The sequence below is a fragment of the Grampus griseus genome (genome assembly GCF_964374135.1).
Source record: "Grampus griseus genome assembly, chromosome: 5".
In the NCBI taxonomy this organism is placed as follows: Eukaryota; Metazoa; Chordata; class Mammalia; order Artiodactyla; family Delphinidae; genus Grampus; species Grampus griseus.
Genome location: NC_138998.1, coordinates 52,882,348 through 52,902,617, shown reverse-complemented (window position 1 = coordinate 52,902,617; position 20,270 = coordinate 52,882,348). Strand labels below are relative to the sequence as shown.

Sequence of the window (20,270 nt, the reverse complement as noted above, 5' to 3'; positions counted from 1 at the left end):
AATTAATAAATTTATAAGCCATCTGAAAAAAATTTGGTAATTTCTTAGGACAAGGAGGGTAAAAATAAAGGGAAAAACTTCTGACTATTAAAGCTAAATTATGTCTTGGTTTGCTATAGTTTTACCTTCTACTTTACAAATAATTTATTTATAATAAATTCCACTTGAATTTAAATTTAACATAGATAAAGAATTTTTCACATGCAAGATGAGTCAAACATCTCCAGGTGAGATTCACCAACCTAAGAATTCATTGAGTCAAATTACTCAAAGTAATGGTTGCAAATATTTTTAGAAGTGAAAATAGAAGAACGTTTATAAATCAATGAAATTTTAGATAATTTTTGCCAGAAGTAGATAGGTAGAACATAGTTCAATTCACATTTTTTTCCCTCCTTCCTTTCCTTCCTTCCTCCCTTCCCTCTTTCCTTCTTTCCTTCCTTCTTCCCTCCCTCCCTCCCCTTTTCTTTAAAGTAATAGAGTAGAAAAGAAAATCCCTAATGACTTCGAAATTTCTGCATCGATACCATCAATACCTCTACAACTATAGAGCTTAGGGTTTGATAGAATTTTGCATTTATAATTAAATTTCTAAGGTTGACATTCAGAATACACAGAAGAGAAGACAACTTAGATTCATGTGGAAAAAAATATCTTCATATGTAACAAAATTATTTAAGAAAATATTTTCTATTTAGAAAATAAAATGTATATACATTTTAAAATAAGAAATTTAATGTAAAGAAGATGGAAAACTAAGTTTTGATTGACAAAGATGTGTGGGTATGTTGTAAATATCTATAAACAAAATCTGAGAAAACAAAGGAAGCTTGTCCTATTTTATGAATAAATCGACTGCACTTCTATAAAAACTGAAACAATCCATTAATTAACCTCAATTTTCCCAATTCTTTTAATTCATTTGACTATTCTATCATTAGTATTTGCTTCTCAACATAAAGTCTCTATTGACAATTATTTATTAAAATAAGGCAAAAAAAAGAGTAGAAGCACACTTTTGAATTTAATAAAGGCAATACAAGGTCATTAGGTAGATAACATTTTTTGTATTCAAATAAATAAACCAGATCAATCCATTTACCATGAGGCAGTCACTATGATTGTTCAAATGGCATCAATGGTCTATTCATTCTGGAACATTCTGTACATTCTCAGTTTCTTTAATCTTTTTAAATCTATCAGAATGGGTTCCAAGTCTTAGCTAGATCCTTTATCATTTCAAAGAAAAGTGTCTGTAAATGGTCACCCCATAGCAGTTAGAATGCTATTCCAATTATAAGATTTAAACAATTTATATTAGTTTTTATACTTTTAAGGTTTCATAGCTTACTGTACAAAGTTGAGGGAAGAATTCATAAATTAAATAATAAATAATGTTGAATTATCAAATCACTAGCAAGTAAACTAAAATTCTTGGCAAACAACTGTAAAACAGCATCTTATGTTTAGAAGTTCCTAACACACATCTTTTAGATTCCCATTACAATGCTAAAAACTAGGACTGACAGACAACTTAGGCTGTAAAGGCAAGACCAATGGAACTTAATCATGAAATCAATTGGAAACTTACTATGGTTTATTGGTAGAAAATAAGCCAAATTGCCAATTTTATGCATTCAGCTTTAGAAATAATATCTATATTATCTAGAAACCATTCCTCAATTGCATCTTTCTAAAGTAAGGTGCTATTCTCACTTCCTTCCTCCTTACCAAATATCTTTTCCTCTATATTTATTTAGAGATAAATAATGAGTGGAATGAGTGGAAAAAATGAGTGGAAAAAAAGGAAGGGGAAATCATATTGGATTACAGAAATATATTTTTTTCTTTGGGTAAATATATAGAAAATATAAGGAAACATCATAGAAACAGTACATACTGAGTTTTGTAATGGAGAAATACATACATAAAACATATAGAATGCTTTCCTTGGGATGAGATTATAGAAACAAGTATTATAGATAGAATATAAGAAGATTAGAATCTGGTCCTTAGCCTGGTTTTTAGTAGGTTCTCAGTATACAAACACATGTGAATAAACAAAGAAATGTGTAAATAATTTCTAGTATTGAGAATAAACTACAAGAGAATGTTCTCCATAATACTCATGTTTAAAATCACTAGGAAAATATTAAAATAAGGTTAATTACAGTGTAGTAACTTACCTCATAGTGTCATTGGCAGATTACATGAGACAAATGACTTAGTACAAGACCTGATAGCTTAAGCATATAGAAGGTACATAATGAAGGTTCTTATCATTGTTAGTTATTTCTTCAACAAAATATGTGTAAAGAAATTATTAAGGCATTAGGATTAATACATTTTGATGTATGAAAAAAATTAGAAAGAAAATATTAACATTTTATTATGCATAAGAAATTATCATGAAGTCCACAGAGTTTTTAAATAACATTAACAATTTATAGCAAAGCTTCATATTTGCAAAAATGTTATGTAAAACTTAAAATCACCTCAGTAACTTAAAATTTTGGCATATTTACTAATGATCAGGAGCATTAGACTATTTTTATGTGTCCTGCTAAATATGAGCTCAATAAAGTATACATGGCCCCTCTTTTTTTAATTTAAATTATGTATTTCCTTGAACAAAATCACTTAATTATTTTTTACATTAAATGGTAAATGAGTCATGTAACAATAACTTATAGAAATAAAATTATAAATCAAAGCACAGGAAAAGATCACACAAAAAGGAAATCTCCAAGTTACCTTTATTTTAAAAAAGCTGCTTAAAGTTGCACTGTAAATCTTGAAGAATACTACTTTATATTGCTAATGCAGACATGCTGTACAAAGTTAAAATGAATCAAAATGTGTATAGCTATATATGTGAGTTACAGTAAAATTAAACCTCACATGATACAGTTGGATTTAGGTGATTGTGTAGATTGTAATTTCAAGTTGTAACTTTTTTGAAAATCCATTTTCTCTCTCAAGTCATCTGATTTGCCTAGTGAAATTATAAAAGACACAATAAAATTAAAATATTTTCCAGGAAACACATTTTGTGCAAATACAAATTTAAGTGATTAATTACTATTCTCAGTAAATATGATATTCCCTGAAATGTGTCTCATCAAAGTAATTTATCCTACAGCAAGGATGGTAGTAGTGAAGTGCTAATGGTCCTTGATATATGAGGCCATCTTCTCCTTGGTTCAGATGTAGCTTGGAATGAAATTCCATTTAGAAGTGTAACCTTAGATTTTCTCAGCATTTTACAGAAGCAGGAATAAAGGATTTTGCATTACACATTTCTCTAACTCATCCTATCTATTGCTCTTATTCCTATATTGAAGGTCTAATGTTGCTGGGTAAGAACTTAAATCTAGTTCTGTCTTAAATGTCCAGCCACTAACAGATTAGATGCACTGCCAGTCAACATGTGCACGCGCTGACTGTCTACATTACTTGCCCCTGCTGTGCTCTTGTTTACAGGAAGACGTAAACTCACATGTCTTTTGCAAATGATCCTCCTTGGTAAGTTGTAACCATTACATGTTTGGAAATACAGGTGAGGTGACAGTTATTTAGTGATTAAGGAGCACTTTTCATTAACAAATTATTAGATTACATAAGCAGGGTCATAGATAGGAAGCAAGTTTAAAGAAACTCTAATTTTATTCACTGAAGAGCTGGGAGGTCCAGCCTCTGTCCAGAATCCCACAAGTCTCTGGCAGAGCTGGTGAGGACCAGAGCCCAGCATTCTTGCTCCAAAGCCAGTGTTTGCTGTTTCCACTACTGCATTCAGGGACTGCCAGAAAATGACTCACAGATAATTATGTGAGAAACTGTGCTTTTACAAAATTTGGACTGGGTCCCAGAAACCAGATCAAGATATTTTAATTTTCACTGTCTACTCTTCAAAATGATTTGAGAATGTATAATTAAATTTATGACAACACAGAAATGTTACCAACGAGGGTGTGGAAGACTGTACTTAGTAAAAGAGTAGGCTCTTCCCTGTTACTGCTATTCACAGGCCCTGAAAGAATGCTGGGCTAATGTGTGACACTTTATAAATATTTGTTGCATAAACAAATAAATGAATTTTAAAAATTAATGAACTAGGACGGCGGGGAAGATGGCAGTAGAGTAGGATGCAGAGATCACCTTCCTCCCCACAAATACATCAGAAATACATCTCCACGTGGAACAGCTCCTACAGAACACCTACTGAACGCTGGCAGAAGACCTCAGACCTCCCAAAAGGCAAGAAACTCCCCACGTACCTGGGTAGGGCAAAAGAAAAAAGAATAAACAGAGATAAAAGAATAAGGATGGGACATGCACCAGTGGGAGAGAGCTGTGAAGGAGGAAAGGTTTCCACATACAAGAAGCCCCTTCACAGGCGGAGACTGCGGGTGGCAGAGGGGGGAAGTTTCAGAGCCTTGGAGGAGAGCGCAGTCACAGGGGTGCAGAGGGCAAAGCGGAGAGACTCCCGCACAGAGGATCGCTGCCGACTGGCACTCACTAGCCCGAGAGGCTTGTCTGCTCACCCGCCAGGGTGGGCGGGGCTGGGAGCTGAGGCTCGGGCTTCAGTTGGAGTGCAGGGAGAGGGCTGGCGGCGTGAACACAGCCTGAAGGGGCTAGTGCACCACGGCTAGCTGGGAGGGAGTCCAGGGAAAAGTCTGGACCTGCCAAAGAGGCAAGAGACTTTTTCTTCCCTCTTTGTTTCCTGGTGCATGAGGAGAGGGGATTAAGAGCGCTGCTTAAAGGAGCTCCAGAGACAGGTGCGAGCCGCAGCTAACACAGCGGACCCCAGAGACAGGCATGAGACACTAAGGCTGCTGCTGCCTCCACCAAGAAGCCTGTGTGCGAGCACAGGTCACTCTCCACACCTCCCCTCCCAGGACCTTGTGTAGCCAGCCACTGCCAGGGTCCCGGGATCCAGGGACAACTTCCCCAGGAGAACGCATGGCACGCCTCAGGCTAGTGCAACGTCAGGACGGCCTCTGCCGCAGCAGGCTCTCCCCGCATCGTTCCCCTCCCTCTCCCCGGCCTGAGTGAGCCAGAGCCCCCGAGGCAGCTGCTCCTTTAACCCCGTCCTGTCTGAGAGAAGAACAGACGCCCTCCGGTGATCTACACACAGAGGCGGGGCCAAATCCAAAGCTGAATCCCGGGAGTTGTGCGAACAAAGGGAAATCTCTCCCAGCAGCCTCAGGAGCAGCGGATAAAATCTCCACATTCAACTTGATGTAACCTGCATCTGTGGAATACCTGAATAGACAATGAATCATCCCAAATTAGGAGGTGGACCTTTGAGAGCAAGATTTATTATTTTTTCCTCTTTTCCTCTTTTTGTGAGTGTGTATGTGTATGCTTCTGTGTGAGATTCTGTCTGTATAGCTTTGCTTTCACCATTTGCCCTAGGGTTCCATCAGTCGATATTTTTTTTACTTTTTTAAAAAAATTTTTTCTTAATTATATTTTATTTTAATAACTTCATTTTATTTGCTTTACTTTATTTTCTTTTATCCTCTTTCTTTCTACTTTTTCTTCCTTTTATTCTGAGCCGTGTGGATGAAACGCTCTTGGTGCTCCAGCCTGGCGTCAGTGCTCTGCCTCTGAGGTGGGAGAGCCAACTTCAGGACACTGGTCAACAAGAGACCTCCCAGCTCCACATAATATCAAATGGCAAAAATCTCCAAGGGATCTCCATCTCAACATCAACACCCAGCTTCACTCAACGACCAGCAAGCTACAGTGCTGGACACCCTATGCCAAACAACTAGCAAGACAGGAACACAACAACACCCATTAGCAAAGAGGCTGCCTAAAATCATAATAAGTCCACAGACACCTCAAAACACACCATCAGACGTGGATCTGCCCACCAGAAAGACAAGATCCAGCCTCATCCACCAGAACACAGGCACTAGTCCATTCCACCAGGAAGCCTACACAACCCACTGAACAAACTTTAGCCACTGGGGACAGATACCAAAAACAATGGGAACTACGAACCTGCAGCCTGCAAAAAGGACACCCCAAACACAGTAAGATAAGCAAAATGAGAAGACAGAAAAACACACAGCAGATGAAGGAGCAAGATAAAAACCCACCAGACCTAACAAATGAAGAGGAAATAGGCAATCTACCTAAAAAAGAATTCAGAATAATGATAGTAAAGATGATCCCAAATCTTGGAAATACAATAGAGAAAATGCAAGAAACATTTAACAAGGACCTAGAAGAACTAAAGATGAAACAAACAACGATGAACAACACAATAAATGAAATGAAAAGTACTCTAGATGGGATCAATAGCAGAATAACTGAGGCAGAAGAACAGATCAGTGACCTGGAAGATAAAATAGTGGAAATAACTACTGCAAAGCAGAATAAAGAAAAAAGAATGAAAAGAACTGAGGACAGTCTCAGAGACCTCTGGGACAACATTAAATGCACCAACATTTGAATCATAAGGGTCCCAGAAGAAGAGAAAAAGAAAGGGACTGAGAAAATATTTGAAGGGATTACAGTTGAAAACTTCCCTAATATAGGAAAGGAAGCACAGAGAGTCCCATACAGGATAAATCCAAGGAGAAACATGCCAAGACACATATTAATCAAACTGTCAAAAATTAAATACAAAGAAAATGTATTAAAAGAAGCAAGGGAAAAGCAACAAATAACACACATGGGAATCCCGATAAGGTTAACAGCTGATCTTTCAGCAGAAACGCTGCAAGCCAGAAGGGACTCGCAGGAAATATTTGACGTGATGAAGGAGAAAAACCTACAAACAAGATTACTCTACCCAGCAAGGATCTCATTCAGATCTGATGGAGAAATTAAAACCTTTACAGACAAGCAAAAGCTGAGAGTTCAGCACCACCAAACCAGCTTTACAACAAATGCTAAAGGACCTTCTCTAGGCAAGAAACACAAGAGGAGGAAAAGACCTACAATAACAAACCCAAAACAATTAAGAAAATGGGAATAGGAACATACATATCAATAATTACCTTAAATGTAAGTGGATTAAATGCTCCCAGCAAAAGACACAGACTGGCTGAATGGATACAAAAACAAAACCCATATATATGCTGTCTACAAGAGACCCACTTCAGACCTAGAGACACATACTGACTGAAAGTGAGGGGATGGAAAAAGATATTCCATGCAAATGGAAACCAAAAGAAAGCTGGAGTACCAATTCTCATATTAGACAAAATAGACTTTAAAATAAAGACTATTAGAAGAGACAAAGAAGGACACTACATAATGAGCAAGGGATCGATCCAAGAAGAAGATATAACAATTGTAAATATTTATGCACCCAACATAGAAGCACCTCAATACATAAGGCAAATACTAACAGCCATAAAAGGGCAAATCGACAGTAACACATTCATAGTAGGGGACTTTAACACCCCACTTTTACCAATGGACAGATCATCCAAAATGAAAATAAATAAGGAAACAGAAGCTTTAAATGATACATTAAACAAGATGGACTTAATTGATATTTGTAGGATATTCCATTCAAAAACAAAAGAATACACATTTTTCTCAAGGGCTCATGGAACATTCTCCAGGACAGATCATATCTTGGGTCACAAATAAAGCCTTGGTAAATTTAAGATAATTGAAATTGTATCAAGTATCTTTTCTGACCACAATGCTATGAGACGAGATATCAATTACAGGAAAAGATCTGTAAAAAATACAAACACATGGAGGCTAAACAATACACTACTTAATAACGAAGTGATCACTGAAGAAATCAAAGAGGAAATCAGAAAATACGTAGAACAAATGACAATGGATACACAATGATGCAAAACCTATGGGATGCAGCAAAAGCAGTTCTAAGAGGGAAGTTTATAGCAATACAATCCTACCTTAAGAAACAGGAAACATCTCGAATAAACAACCTAACCTTGCACCTAAAGCAATTAGAGAAAGAAGAACAAAAGAAACACAAAGTTAGCAGAAGGAAAGAAATCATAAAGATCAGATCAGAAATAAATGAAAAAAAAAATGAAGGAAACGATAGCAAAGATCAATAAAACTAAAAGCTGATTCTTTGAGAAGATAAACAAAATTGATAAGCCATTAGCCAGAATTATCCAGAAAAAAAGGGAGAAGACTCAAATCAACAGAATTAGAAATGGAAAAGTAGAAGTAACAACTGACACGGCAGAAATACAAAAGATCATGAGAGATTACTACAAGCAACTCTAGGCCAATAAAATGGACAACCTGGAAGGAATGGACAAATTCTTAGAAAGGTATGACCTTCCAAGACTGAATCAGGAAGAAATAGAAAATATGAACAGACCAATCACAAGCACTGAAATTGAAACTGTGATTAAAAATCTTCCAACAAACAAAAGCCCAGGACCAGATGGCTTCACAGGCTAATTCTATCAAACAATTAGAGAAGAGCAAACACCTATCCTTCTCAAACTCTTCCAAAATGTAGCAGAGGGAGGAACACTCCCAAACTCATTCTACGAGGCCACCATCACCCTGATACTAAAACCAGACAAGGATGTCACAAAGAAAGAAAACTACAGGCCAGTATCACTGATCAACATAGATGTAAAAATCCTCTACAATATACTAGCAAACGGAATCCAACAGCACATTAAGAGGATCATACACCATGATCAGGTGGGGTTTATTCCAGGAATGCAAGGATTCCTCAATCTACGCAAATCAATCAATGTGATACACCATATTAACAAATTGAAGGAGAAAAATCATATGGTCATCTCAATAGATGCAGAGAAAGCTTTTGACAAAATTCAACACCCATTTATGATAAAAACCCTGCAGAAAGTAGGCATAGAGGGAACTTTCCTCAACATAATCAAGGCCATATATGACAAACCCACAGCCAACATCGTCTTCAATGGTGGACTATCTGAAAGCATTTCCACTAAGATCAGGAACAAGACAAGCTTGCCCACTCTCACCACTCTTTTGGAAGTTTTAGCCACAGCAATCAGAGAACAAAAGGAAGTAAAAGGAATCCAAATCGGAAAAGAAGAAGTAAAGCTGTCACTGTTTGCAGATGACATGATACTATACATAGAAAATCTTAAAGATGCTACCAGAAAACTACTAGAGCTAATCAATGAATTTGGTAAAGTAGCAGGATACAAAATTAATGCACAGAAATCTCTGGCATTCCTATACACTAATGATGAAAAATATGAAAATGAAATCAAGAAAACACTCCCATTTACCACTGCAACAAAAAGAATAAAATATCTAGGAATAAACCTACCTAAGGAGACAAAAGACCTGTATGCAGAAAATTATAAGACACTGATGAAAGAAATTAAAGATGATACAAATAGATGGAGAGAGTTACCATGTTCTTGGATTGGAGGAATCAACATTGTGAAAATGACTCTACTACCCACAGCAATCTACAGATTCAATGCAATCCTTATCAAACTACCACTGGCATTTTTCACAGAACTAGAACAAAAAATTTCACAAGTTGTATGGAAACACAAAAAATTTCACAATTTGTATGGAAACACAAAAGACCCCGAATAGCCAAAGGAATCTTGAGAACGCAAAATGGAGCTGGAGGAATCAGGCTCCGTGACTTCAGACTATACTACAAAGCTACAGTAATCAAGACAGTATGGTACTGACACAAAAACAGAAATATAGATCAATGGAACAGGATAGAAAGCCCAGAGAAAACCCACGCACATGGTCACCTTATCTTTGATAAAGGAGGCAGGAATGTACAGTGGAGAAAGGACAGCCTATTCAATAAGTGGTGCTGGGAAAACTGGACAGGTACATGTAAAAGTATGAGATTAGAACACTCCCTAACACCATACACAAAAATAAGCTCAAAATGGATTAAAGACCTAAATGTAAGGTCAGAAACTATCAAACTCTTTGAGGAAAACATAGGCAGAACACTCTATGACATAAATCACAGCAAGATCCTTTTTGACCCACCTCCTAGAGAAATGGAAATAAAAACAAAAATAAAGAAATGGGACCTAATGAAACTTCAAAGCTTTTGCACAGCAAAGGAAACCATAAACAAGACCAGAAGACAACCCTCAGAATGGGAAAAAATATTTGCAAATGAAGCAACTGACAAAGGATTAATCTCCAAAATTTACAAGCAGCTCATGCAGCTCAATAACAACAACAAAAAAAAACAACCCTGTCGAAAAATGGGCAGAAGACCTAAACAGACATTTCTCCAAAGAAGATATACAGAGTGCCAACAAACACATGAAAGAATGCTCAACATTACTAATCATTAGAGAAATGCAAATCAAAACTACAATGAGATATCACCTCACACCAGTCAGAATGGCCATCATCAAAAAATCTAGAAACAATAAATGCTGGAGAGGGTGTGGAGAAAAGAGAACACTCTACCACTGCTGGTGGGAATGTGAATTGGTACAGCCACTATGGAGAACAGTATGGAGGTTCCTTAAAAAACTACAAATAGAACTACCATATGACCCAGCAATCCCACTACTGGGCATATACCCTGAGAAAATCATAATTCAAAAAGAGTCATGTATCAAAATATTCATTGCAGCTCTATTTACAATAGCTAGAAGATGGAAACAACCTAAGTGTCCATCATCGGATTAATGGATAAAGAAGATGTGGCACATATATTCAATGGAATATTACTCAGACATAAAAAGAAACAAAATTGAGTTATTTGTATTGAGGTGGATGGACCTAGAGTCTGTCATACAGAGTGAAGTAAGTCAGAAAGAGAAAGACAAATACTGTATGCTAACACATATATATGGAATGTAAGAAAAAAAAATGTCATGAAGAACGTAGTGGTAATACAGGAATAAAGACACAGACCTACTAGAGAATGGACTTGAGGATATGGGGAGGGGGAAGGATAAGCTGTGACAAAGTGAGAGAGTGGCATGGACATATACACACTACTAAACATAAAATAGATAGCTAGGGGGAAGCAGCAGCACAGCACAGGGAGATCAACTCGGTGCTTTGTGACCACCTAGAGGCATGGGATAGGGAGGGTGGGAGGGAGGGAGACGCAAGAGGGAAGAGATATGGGAACATATGTATATGTATAACTGATTCACTTTGTTATAAAGCAGAAACTAACACACCATTGTAAAGCAATTATACTCCAATAAAGATTTAAAAAAAAAATTAATGAACTCATAGAATAGCCTCCAATTCAGGTTCAGTTCTAATATTGGATGAGCTTTGGAATTCTGCATAATTAAATTTTTATGGCAGACAATTATTATGAATTATGTCAATGATGTCTGACAAATTCTCTTTTTTTATTTTTTAATATATTTATTTATTTATTTTTGAGAACTACAAATACACACTACAGTATGGCTGGAACATATACCATAGATGTGTCTATATAATTATGGACTATATTACCATATCGTGGAGGCTATAGATAAGCAGGACTCAAATGAAAAGGACCTTCTTTACTAACTTGAGAAGTTTGAGTCATTTTAGTAAGCAGTGGGGAGCCATTCAAAGACTGCAAACACATCATTTACAATGATCACTCCGAGAGGAGTTTCTCAGAAAGGATTGACGGAGACCCAGACAAGAGCCAGAAAGTAAGGTAGGTCTGCTTGACTCAAAGAATTGCTCCATAGCAATCAGTTCATTGTTATGATGTAAGCATGATTTTCTTTCTGAAAAAGTAATCATCTGTCACATTAATTTTGTCAATTTGCTTTTTATTGGCTTTGTAGTTTTACTTGTATTTAATATGTAAATTACACTTGGTTTTATATTTTCCCTACTGGTTCCCATTCAGTGCCTCATATCACACACTCACTCACACACACACACACACACACACACACACACACACACACACCTGTAAGTTAAAGATCAATTGTACCTGAAAACTTTACATACATTAAGAAGATAGAATATACTTTCCATCAACATATTAACTAAACTCAATCTAGCACCATGATTATAAGTGTCCAGGAATCGAAGGATATAAGTTAGGAAGCTTTGAATAAGAAAGAGAAGTCAGTCCATGAGAAGCTTATCTCCTGCCACCAAAATAAACTAGATTTTCAAATGATGCTCCTTAAATACTCAGAATTTTCTACTGAACTTTTAGCCTTAGAATGCCAGGAGCTGCACCAAAAAATTACTATACCCTAGTAAAGGGCAACACATGATAATATATTCCTACTTCAAATAGAACCAGTTGAATCTCAGAATGAGATAGGTATGATATATGTGGATTTATACATATATGTGTGTACCTACATATACATATTTTTAAACATAAATCTTCTGTGTAAACTGATCTCTAACAAAGAGATGAGTTATGACTTCAACAAATAACTAACATTTTAAGGCAAGATTAAAAAAAAAAAAGAAACCACCCAGGCGCTAATAAAAAATGTCTCTGACTAGGACAGAATTGGTTGGTCTATTTAAAGCAAAATGTTTCATCTTTTCCACAGTATGTATAGAAAAATTTAATATTAGCACACCAGAGTAAACACATGTGACTGCTTCTGGCCAGAGGTGACAAATGAGGATTTCTGGCATCTTAGGTTCCAAGTGACCCCTGAGTGCTGGGACATCAATAACTCGTATATTTATGTACCCATTTTGACCTACTGATGTGTCTTGTTATTTCAGTTGGGAAGCTCTGCCTTAAGGGACACTCAAGAGCTGAGAAAGCAGGCCATGCCAGGAATCTGCTGACTTTAGGGAAAGGATCAGTTTGCTGCATACAAGCTGCTTGGCTTATCTAACTCTAAGTTAATAAAATTGCTCATGCCTCTAGCAGATGAGTCACACACGAGATAGCAATAATTTTCCATTCAAATGCCAACTGCTTGATTGATAATGGCTGCTTGGAGAATTTTGTTGAGAAACATTCTCAAGCTTTGTCTAGGTCCAGTCAGATATAATGCTGGATTGATTAATGACATCAACCATGGGTGCAGTAGGAGAGAGTAGCATTATTAGCTGACCCAGACCATAGGTGGATTGTACAACATATTCTCTGCAACCCTCTCTTTGAAACTATTTTATGAATTGAACCATTGAATATTTATATCCTAGATTTGTTGTATGGTTTTGTTTACAAATAATTTAGGTGACAAACCTACCATAATCTTTTGTTGTAAATCTCTGTCTGATTCCATGCTTTTCATGTAGTTGCCTATTTTTATTGATTTATCTCTTTCTATTGATCAGGTAATCTCTAGTTGATTTTATTCCCATTTATCTTTGACATTAAAGTAGAATTTAATAAGCAACCTCACAACAGGATGCTCAGCCCAGTCCCCTTTCATGTAAAGAAAGGGAATAATATTTCATTTGTTTGAAAATATGAAAAATCAGCCATCTTATCTTTCAAATAAAAACAACTTTGCTTCTAACATGGTTGGTATCTGGAACATATCAATTGACAGCCCAGAATACCTTCTCTTCAGAGATTTATTACTTTTTATGCTGAATTAGCTGCTAGGGCATTACTATATAGAGCCAGGTGAAAAAATAAAAAAGATGGATACACCAATAGGAAAATGGGCAAAGAAATGAACAGTCTATTCACAGAACAAGAAATACAAATGGCTAATAAATTTAAACAGTCCACCTTGCTAGTCATCAAAGAAATGCATATTAAAGTGAAACATCTTTGGAAATGTTTAAAATAAAATGATATTGGGATTCAGGGAAGCAGGTGCTCTCCCACAGGGGTATAATCTCTCCTAGAGGCTAATTTGACAATATGTATCAATACTTTTATGGGTCATATACTTCCACCCAGCAGTTCCTTTACTGAAAATGTATCCTAAGAAAACTTTCCCCAAAGGCCTTGCTTATAATATTCTTAGTTCTCTCTTTAAAAGTGACTTAGCCTTAAAGCAGGTTATAGAGTTTGGAAACATCACATTGTGAACTACTCAGCACTTTCCTCATGTGAGCACTTGAGCTGAGAAGGGATATTGGAGGATGGTGGAGAATAGGGGCAACGAGTGCTTGGAAAGGATAGAAACAATAAAAGTAGCAGAAGCATCAAGAATTAAGAAGAAAAGTGTCATGGACTTCAACCTCACAATCCTGCTGAGGATCAGATCTGGGACTAGCCTCTGACTCCTTTCTTTGTCTCTAATTAGTGTCTTTCTCCTGTCCCATCACGAGGAAATCTAATTGGCATGTGCTTCCGCTGCACAGAGAAGTGGTCCTCAGTGGCAGAGCTCGGTCTACATCACTGCTAAACAAGCAACATTGGTTACATACTTCCCCTCACTCCAATTGAATAAACTTTCTCACTTAAATATTTAACAAGACATAAAGTTATAGTTTTGCTTGTTTGAGAGGGTGATACCCTCAAGAACATCCAGTTCAACACTTTTGTGAGTCAGAAACGAGACTAAAGAGGTAAACTGGCTTGACTATCATTACATAGCTGGTTGTAATAACACGGGAAGGGTTTCAACCTGAGTGTTTAGGGAAACGCTTAGTCAAATCTCCCCACAGAGAACAAAAGCCCCCTAACCTTCACTGTAAAGTTAATGCATTGCTCCTTTCTCATGGGTTGTGAGACTGTAAACAGTAAATTGTGACTTCTGTCCCTATAATTACATAAGTCACGTGAAGGTATGTGTGCACATTGCCCAGAAAATTAAAGTGTACAAGTTACAGCAAATGGAATATGTGATGTCACAGAATTCTCATGAGGATCACTCTATCCAGGAATTATACTTGCTTAATGGTTTTATGTTGTCGTTAGAGACTAAGGAAGGATTTGTCCCACCCACTGAATCTGCTTTCAACCAGGTAATAAAGTATGACTGGATGTCACTACTGTTCAGCATTTCTGTCCTGAGGAGAAATCAACAAGATCAGAAATACACATGCATCCCATGACGGTGTGACCCCAACATGACCTTAAAGATTGGGTTGTGGGCAAACCTTTCCGGTATAGCTGTGCCCCACACTCCCCTATACACACCACTCCAAAACAGAGAGAATTTATAACTGCTTAGAAATAGAGAAAAGGATTTAGAAATGGAGGAGGGAAGGATGAAAGTATCTCACTAACAGAGGACTAAAATTAGAATGAATAGTGCATATAGCTTAGCGCTGTCTTGGATAATGAATAAATAATATGGAATAATCATCTGACTAACAGCTATGTCTTTGTGTCCCAAAACTTACATCTCAGAGCTTATCAAAAGGATTTTAAACCAGACCTACTGTCCTGGATATTTACAATGTGCTTGGATCAATAGGTTTAGAAGAATAATTCAAGATAAAGTTAATTCAGATGAAACTTGGATTCTACTTGGAAGCCTTTTCTGAATTTTGAGGGGTCCACTCTGGTATTTTCATGTCATGTTTAACCTCAGAACCATCACTGCTTCTCGTCAGGTCTCCAGGATTTCTTTTCCTTCTTACTTTGCACAGACATGCTCATATAAACCTTTCAATGCTCAAGGAGGTAAGGAAGGCAAGGGTTGCAAGTCAGGTGGCTTGAGTACAATAAGAATGCTGAAATGGACTAAATAGATAATTGAGGTTTCTGCTTCATGAAGTAGTGATCACTCTTAATGCCATGATGATATGCACATGCCATTAAGTGGCAAGGCATTATATTTTTAAAAAACATGTAGGATGGGTCTCAAATGCAGTCAATAAATGTAATCACAGGCCTGGAATTCTGGCTCCTCTAGAGCATAACTATATTTGCTTTGGGATTTAGAGCAAGGAGAAAAAAAATCTATTTGGTGATGCTCGCTTTAATCTACCTGGTCTAATGACTGTAAGTCCCAAGTTCATACTGGAGAAGTATTATTTATCCAGAAGAAAAGAAGGTAATAAAATGTTAGTGTTGTATCTTTCGAAAACAAAAAGATGAAAGGAGATTCACATGTACGTGTCTTTGTGTGTGATTTTTTAATGCACTGAATAATACTTATCAAATATTGGTCATATTAAAATCTTGCCATTTTTGTAGCAAGATCACAATACCTAAGATTAAGAGAATAAGAAATCAGACACCGCAATGCCTCTTAAAGTTCTACAAATGATGTTATGAGGTATAATCTGGTATACAGAAGGCATACTTTTAAAATAAAAGAATTCATTATAAAAGATGTATTTCAGGTGTTTTTTTCTTGGTTGCCTATGGCCCAAGGGAGTTTACTTCCAAAATGAAAGTCTTCCCTAACTTCTGACTGAGGGGTAAAAGGTGAAACCCATTCACCCAGTTTTGGGAGGCACAGAATTAAGTGGCTTTTTTTCCTTTTCAGAAGGGAATATTTCTGCAGGTGACAGAGGGAAAAGCATATATCAGAAGAAAAACCAATTGTTCAATGAATCATTTAATAGTCCTTAAGCTGAAGATTACTAACCTTCAGACTAATGTCATAGCTGGCTGAATTTCATAAAGTCAAGTCAAATGAATTTGGCAATTACATATTGAACTCCTACTGTGTACCAGGTGATGGAGTAGGCCCTAGTCTAAAAGAGGCTGGTTACAGGTTCAGTAGTTAAATACTACTAAACTCTGGAAACAAACAGCCCTCTTCACGTATCTGAGCTTAACAGAGTCTTCTCAAGATGTTAAAATTTCACGTTCGAAGAAAGAAAAAGACTACATAGATTTGAAAAACATATTTAGAATATGTTTGCCAAAAGATAGAAAACCACTAAAATAGTTGTCATCAGAATCGTGCAATAACAATATTATACTGCTAACATTTATTAAGAGTTGTGCTAGATCCTGGGCTAAATGTTTTATATGACTTATTTAGTCTCCACATTAACCCTTTGAGTAAGGTAATGTTGAAAACGTAGTATTATACATAAAACAGTATATAGCACAGAAATCTTTCAATCAGTAATGAATGGATAAATTAGCCCCATTTAAAAAGGAGGAAACTGACTTAGTGGTCTCTCTTGGTCAAAGTCACTCAGCTTGCAAGAGTTCAAGCTTTAGTTTAGGGTGGTAAACACCATGTTAGAACCATACACTTATTCACATGGGAGTAGAGAGAAAGGCTCCCTAATCTAGACTGGGGAGAAGGAGGAGGTCATGAAGAAGATGGAATTTCATATTGCTTTTTCCCAAAGCAGGAAATCTGTGCTTTTATTACACTGTGTTCTGATGGTCTGCTGGTATGTCATCTTCCCTAATTAAACTGTCAGTCCCCCGAAGCCTTTAAGATGTCTTAATCCATCTTTATTTTTTAGTGCGTTGGGTCATCTCTTATACAGTGTAGGTAATAGAGAAGATTTTGCTGACTGGATAAATGACCAAGGAGAGAGTGACTTTGATTAACCAATAGATCAAACCTGCACTGCATGGTGGTCCAGACTTGGGGGTATTTTCTAACACTTTACTGAAAATAAACTACATTGAATGAAGATCGTGACTTACAACATCACTGTGTTTGACCCTGTACCCATAAGGTCATGAGACATATTCATCTTTCTAAAAAATATTCATCTTTCATATTATATATGATTACCTAGGAAGATGGTCATGAAAGAAAAGATATTTGTCACATACATGGGTTTTATTTTATGATTTAATAGCAAGATTCCATTGCTATTCATCAGCAAATAAAATTTACCCATCTACCCACAGTGAGTTGTTTATTGAATACAGCAAGATTGATTTTAGCTTGTTTTGGCAGGTGAAAATGAACACCATGCTTTGTTCGTTCCAATGCTTGGTAATATACAAAGTAACAAAGGAACTAGAACAGAAACAGTTCATATATTTCTTAGGAGTCAGAGGTCAAGGATTGGTTCATACTGCCATTTCATTGCCCATAAAATATAATACAGAGAAGTTCAGTGAGACTGGCAGGTGTTATTATTGTAGCAACTTATAATATTTGGAAACAATGGTCTTTTTTATAAGTGGGATTAGCTGTGATTGTTACCTTGTGTAACCAAAGATTGCACAGGTATCATTTTGAGTAATAACATGATAAGTAATTTAACAGTAAATGAAAGTGGCATCTGAAGTTCTTCCTTGATCTTTGCTGAAAATACATACCAGGCATGTGGTCATCTTGAATTTTTAACTCACAATAATGGAACAGTCTTCTAAAGACTCAAGGCCATTGTTTGGATCTAGGTATCCCTAAAGGACCACATCCTTAATGTACTGCCCTCTCTTTCCATTACTCTATTTTAATTTGCTAAAGGAGAGCTCTTGAGAAATCCGGCTGCACTTATCTACAGTATAGCATTTTGTGGGAATGAACATCTCTTCAGGGCTTGATAAAAAAGATGAGTACAGCACAATCTAGGTCATAAGGCTATAGAAAACTTTAGTTAATATAACTACCAGTTTATAGACTTGTTCACAAATCTAGTCTCTGTTTCTTAATATATTGTGTAAAACACAGCGGATCTAAGTCAGTATCACAGCTTATCTTTTTTGTTTTGTTTGTGTGTGTGTGTTTTGTTCTTTGTTTTTGTAAAAATCCTAACAGCTTTCAAAAAGAACCAAAGTGAAATGGATTTGTTAAAAAATCCAAAGTGATATGCATTACTTTTCCTTTACCTCAAAATAGCAAAGAGCATATTGGCTATCTACTTCTTGGGTATCTTCAAAATGAGCTTTAAAATTCTACCCTAATAAATTTCCCTGCAGATATGTAAATTAAGACTCAGCACAGACAGACAAATTGAGAGATAGTCTGTAGAAGAATGAGCTTGTGCTCTAAAAAAATGTTAAGGTCATGAAAAACAAACATTTTAAAAAGGCTGACACTTCTCTCCAAAAGAGTGGTTGGAATGAAGAGACAGCTATAAGGGATATTTTTAGGATAACTGTCAAAATGTCAGGATGGTCAGTGGGTTGAACAAGAGTATTATATCAATATTAAAATTTACTGATTTGATCATCAAACTGTAGGTGTATAAAAGAATGTCCTTGTCTTAGGAAAAACACAATGAAATATGTAGGATAAAAAACTGAAGTCTGCAACTTCCTGTCAGATTATAAGACAATTAACTCTCAAATAATTTAGAGAGAAAGTGTGCTTGAGAGAGTGTACAGAGTAAGCGTAAAATGATTAAATAAATGAGACAAAATGTTAACTGGTGAATCTAAGTAAATGGTGTGCATTTTTGTGATATTCTTTCAAACCTCTTGTGAAATGAAAATTTTATTTTAAAAAAAATTGATAAAAAGAAAAATTTATAGCAGGAAAATTTAAACTAGTATTATTACTCCAAGAATAATCATAATAATTAAGATAATACTTTGTTTTTGCATATTCATTGACCATTAATAAAGCCTCCAAATATGCTAATTTGTTTGACATTATCATTGGAACAAATCTAAGACTACAGATGTCCTTAGTCCCATTTTGTTTTGTTTTGTTTTGTTTTTGCGGTACGCGGGGCCTCTCGCCGCCGTGGCCTCTCCCGTTGCGGAGCTCAGGCTCCGGACGCACAGGCTCAGCGGCCACGGCGCACGGGCCCAGCCGCTCCGCGGCATGCGGGATTCTCCCAGACCGGGGCACAAACCCGCGTCCCCTGCGTCAGCAGGCGGACTCTCAACCACTGCGCCACCAGGGAAGCCCCCTTAGTCCCATTTTAAAGATGGAGAAACTTGGAAACAGAACTACTTCAATCCTGTAGTTTGAAAGATTTTGATTTGTAGTCCTTTCCGAAGTAACTACACCACAGACTGTGCAAATTGCCCTCATTTAGGTCATGAAGGCAAGCTTGTGGTTTGTCCTGTGCTCACTAATCAGCTATCAAGCTGGAAGAATTTGGGTGGTTGCAGATCACTAAGCAGCTCTATAATTTAGAATCAATCTTCTAAGCTGTCTCGCCTATTTTCATTGCATGCTATCAGTTTTCATCCCAAAGCTGTGCTAGCTCTTGGCATGATTGATAGTGCAGGTGCACAGTTTTAGGAAAGAAACAATAGGAAACCCTATTGGTTTATGCTGCATTACAAACAGAAAAGGGAAGAAAAAAAAATCAATGTTAGACAAGTAGAATAGAGAAAATCATTAGGGAAATAAATTTCATTTTCATGCTTTCAAGAACTGCATCAAAGAGTACATATTTTACTTGAAAAGGTATAGGTATTCTTTGGGGAGAGAAAGCAAGAAAGGGGGGAGGGTCTAGAAATGCATATTTCCAGAATTCTTATCTCATGAGAATGTAAGCCTTGTCTTCTGAATTGAGAATACTTTTCCTTATTTAAAATTACTTGATTTATCTTGGTTTCTTTG

At 36.5% G+C, this 20,270-nt stretch overlaps 1 protein-coding gene across 1 annotated transcript in view; it reads right to left on the bottom strand.

Moving 5' to 3' along the window:
• NAALADL2 (N-acetylated alpha-linked acidic dipeptidase like 2) overlaps positions 1–20,270 on the bottom strand; it is a gene marked incomplete at its 3' end in the record, with an annotated part of 1,060,707 nt that overhangs the window by 451,088 nt on the left and 589,349 nt on the right. The window lies entirely within an intron of this gene.